The sequence below is a fragment of the Paramisgurnus dabryanus genome, chromosome 7, assembly GCF_030506205.2.
Source record: "Paramisgurnus dabryanus chromosome 7, PD_genome_1.1, whole genome shotgun sequence".
In the NCBI taxonomy this organism is placed as follows: domain Eukaryota; kingdom Metazoa; phylum Chordata; class Actinopteri; order Cypriniformes; family Cobitidae; genus Paramisgurnus; species Paramisgurnus dabryanus.
In genome coordinates this window covers 31,699,343-31,703,305 of record NC_133343.1, presented here as the reverse complement: position 1 = coordinate 31,703,305, position 3,963 = coordinate 31,699,343, and the positions used below count along the sequence as shown (strand labels likewise).

The 3,963-nt window shown below is 34.0% G+C and overlaps 1 long non-coding RNA gene across 2 annotated transcripts; it reads left to right on the top strand.

Moving 5' to 3' along the window:
- Positions 1–595: 595 nt before the first annotated feature.
- Positions 596–2,988, top strand: LOC141282416 (uncharacterized). Of its 2 annotated transcripts, XR_012337059.1 has the most exons (5): positions 596–670; positions 1,408–1,474; positions 1,585–1,756; positions 2,374–2,546; positions 2,705–2,988. It is a non-coding gene; the product is annotated as an uncharacterized lncRNA (long non-coding RNA). The 2 variants fall into 2 exon arrangements; XR_012337058.1 differs by lacking the exon at positions 596–670 and having other exon boundaries at positions 1,336–1,474.
- The last annotated feature ends 975 nt before the right edge of the window (positions 2,989–3,963 follow it).

The window sequence follows — 3,963 nt, the reverse complement described above, 5'->3', positions numbered from 1 at the left end:
TTTTCTATTTTTATATGCTCATAATTTCCAGTTTTGCTGATCCGAAAATTATTCAATCTATGACTCAAAAAACGCAATGTAATCATCCATTTAACCACTACTATATAGTAAAATTATGTAATTTAAGAATGAGTCCACCCTATTTCACCCCTATTCTGTTTAAAAGTTCTGCCCTTGCCAGTGTTTCACACTAATTTGAGGGGTAAACTTTTTTTAGAGTTTCACTGTAAGCAATTGCCGTAAATTTACAGCCAATTTTCAACACTAAAATACTGTTTTCATGTTAAACAGTTTAGTACTGTAGTTAGCAATGCATTGTGGGCTGCTTAAATTGGAGCAACAACACAGATGCCCTCAACAGTAAGTTGATGTTTTAAATTACAGGACACTACAGTATTTTCTCGAAAATGCATGTTAACTGGGGAATTTCGAGCACGGGCAGAAGCTAAGCAATGTTAGTCTTATAAATTGAGGCTAGCCTTTTGCTTTTGGTCAATTTTCTTTAAAAAAAATACAGAAATAATTTGCCATCAACCCCTGGATGGAATTTCGGGAACCATTATTTGGATTGGAGATTTTCCAGAAGAGGACGAACAATTTAGATGACGTGCTGCACATTCTCAAGTGTTCTTCATCAAATTCATCGGGTCTTGCATCTACAAATGAAACGGTAATTCAAATCTTATTCATATTGCCAAAAATGCTTGATATCAACTGATAGAAGCTTCTCTTGCTAGGGATTTAAACATGTCATTGAACAGTGAGGCTTAGATTTGAATAGCCAAAACAATATTACTTTTGAGTGGTATTTTGTTTAATTTTGGTAAAGTTAGCCGTAGGCTACTTCTGAATTTGAGAAACAACACTTATTAAAAAATTTACTTTAACCAAACCATAGGATTATTTAAACGTCGACTATCCAAGATGGTTTTGGTGAGTTTTATTTTGTTTGTGTCGACTTTTAATGAAAAGTGTTTTACAAACAGTTAACAAGAAAATAAAGCTAATTGTAGTTTGGTTAAAGTTGAATAGTTAAGGCTTTGCATTTTTCTTTTTAAACGCCAAATTGGTGTGAAAATATTGTCTTTCTGGACTCTTTCTAAATGCAATGTGTGTACTAATTTGTGGGAGTACTACTACAGTACATATGTAAAAAGAGAGGTGTAAATATTTTTTTTTTTGGCTCAAAGGAAGCTGCATGTAAGCTACGTGTGACAACATGGAGTTAAAAAAATAAATTGTTACCCTTTAAATTTTGAATGTCAAATCTATTTAGAAGTTTGATTGTAGGTACCTCGTTCACGTCCTGGTTACATTCCACCTAGTGTTTACTAATTATTGTCCTTTTTATAAATTTTCTTCTTAAAAATCTTATTATGGTAAGGATAATGTATTTGTTCCCTTCAGGTATCTGCCACTGCAGCTGACGTTGAGACAACTCTCAGTCTTCCTGCAAGTCCTCGCCTGATACCTGGTAATATACATTTAATTTAGAATCATTGATAGACACATTGTATATTTTATCCATTCATCTTGAGTTTACAAATGTTTACACAAGGTAACAAGTATTTCCATGTTGTTAAGTTTCAAGTGCAACAAGGCAAGTCACAATTAAGGGTTGGATGATCACCTTTAAGGGCTCTGAGGGCATCACACCAACATTTGCAATTGGACTTGCTGCTATGTTTGCAACCTACTACATTTTCAGCCTTCAGTATCAAGATGAGACAGCCTGCCCTCTGGAATTCATTCAGAGGTAAACCCCTTCAATCCCTGCCATCATTATATAGATATATACAATTAAATTAATGTGTTTGTATTTTATGCATAAAATGGAATTAGTACTGTACATTTCAACACCTACCTACACACCTACACACAGGGTATAGACTTTATTATAATTCCATTTGATGTCATTAAAGGAATAGTCTACCCTTTTGCCATATTAAACTATGTTATTACCTCAACCTAGACGAATTAATACATACCTATCTTTTTTCAATGCGTGTTGTGAATGTGTTAGCATTTAGCCTAGCCCCATTCATTCCTATGGTACAAAAAAAAGTTTTATTTTGTGGCACCATACTTACTGGTATAACTCCTCATGTAACAGTCTTTAAATAAGGAAAACCCGGAAGTGTTTAGTGGCTTCCCTGTTTGGTACCATAGGAATGAATGGGGCTAGGCTAAATGCTAACACATTCACAACATGTTGTACAGTGCACGCATTGAAAAAAAATAGGTATGTATTAATTTGTCTAGGTTGAGGTAATAACATAGTTTAATATGGCAAAAGGGTAGACTATTCCTTTAAATCCACTCAATTTGTGCAATGACGAAAGACAAAAAAACAATTAATTGCTTTTGATTTAGGCACTTCATTGATATAAATCAAGAGAGAGGAACAAATGCCAAAATCATCAGACAAGATTGTCTCTAAGAAGAAAGGTGTGATCGTCCAGAAGTCGTCTTCTGCAGTTAAATACACACGTGGCCATGCTACTGAAGAATCTCCTTGACTTTTTAATGGAACTTCATATAGATCGGTGAGTATATAATCTTTCTCTTATTTTTTTTGAGAGTCTGGCATTGCCACAATTATACTGGTATTTTTAACTTTATAAGCATTCGCTTGGAGTTTATACTTTACATTCGTGATTGTTTAGTTTATTTATGAGTATGATTGTTTTTTGTTCTTTGACAGTGACAGCACTGGAATAATGCTGCAGAGAGGAACAGCGGCTACTAAAGTGATGATCGTCTCTTCTGGATCCACAAGAACTAAGATATAAAAACACAAACCTACCTCACAGGACAATTTTAAGAGGTAACCTGCAAGTCTAGCTTGCAGTGGCACATGTGCCTATACGGTTTCATCCTAAATGTTTTTTATGCTTATTATTGATACATCCTGACAAAATGTTCTACTGTACTATAATAGTTTCAAAATGGCCTTAGGTATGTTTTCAAAAAGTAAACTATAGGTTATGCCCTTCACATTTGGTAAGGATCATGGGCAGTCTCTGACGAGCAATTTAAGAACGTACGTTTATTGCCATATAGTCTAAAGCAAGAAACTACTGTTTCTGTTTACTACTAGAAAGCTTTTTCAGCATTGTCCAACAGGATTTATTTTCTTTCCTATTTTGTATTCATGTTGACATTGACATTTCTCTTTGAAATAAAGGTGTTTGATTTGGAAGTTTTTGTTGCTTATTTTGCATAATATTCACAATAATGCATATCTTAAGCAGTTGTCTTTAGCCCTGGGAATTCATTGGGCAAGTTCATGGGAGACTGATATTTTAAATATCAATGAAGAATTTTTAGAGACTAAATTTATGTTATTTAAAAAATGCTGCATATTTCTGTGATTATTTGGAAATTAAAATAATATTGTTTAGGTTGTTACTTTAAACCTAAACAATATTATTTTAGTTTCTAAATAAATCACAGAAAAATGCATTTATTTTTTACTGTATTAGCTGTGAAATCATTTAACAGTGTGACTACAGAAGTATTCTGTATTTCTGGTTTACAGACTACTACCGTAAATTAATTTTACATATGAATACTGTAAAAATAACGGTATACTGCTGGCGTCTCTGCTGCCAGCTCTTTACTGTAAATTATATAAATACAGAACAATACAGTTTTTCTGGTTTACAGACTACTACCGTAAAGTCATTTTACGTATAAATACCGTAAAAATAACAGTATACTGCTGGCGTCTCTGCTGCCAGCTCTTTACTGTTATTTTACAGGGAAATTTTTTACAGTGTTGAGTTAAGTGTAGTTTGGGGTTTCTTTGATTAAAACCAGGATCAGATGATTGTTGATCAAGGACGATCACATCTTACGTTGTGAAATCACAGCGACCCTATAATGAGGGGGGTGGAGCTTGGCCGGGGGGTGGGGCTTAGCTAGGGGACCCCCCATAAGCTTTGACATAATTCGAACACT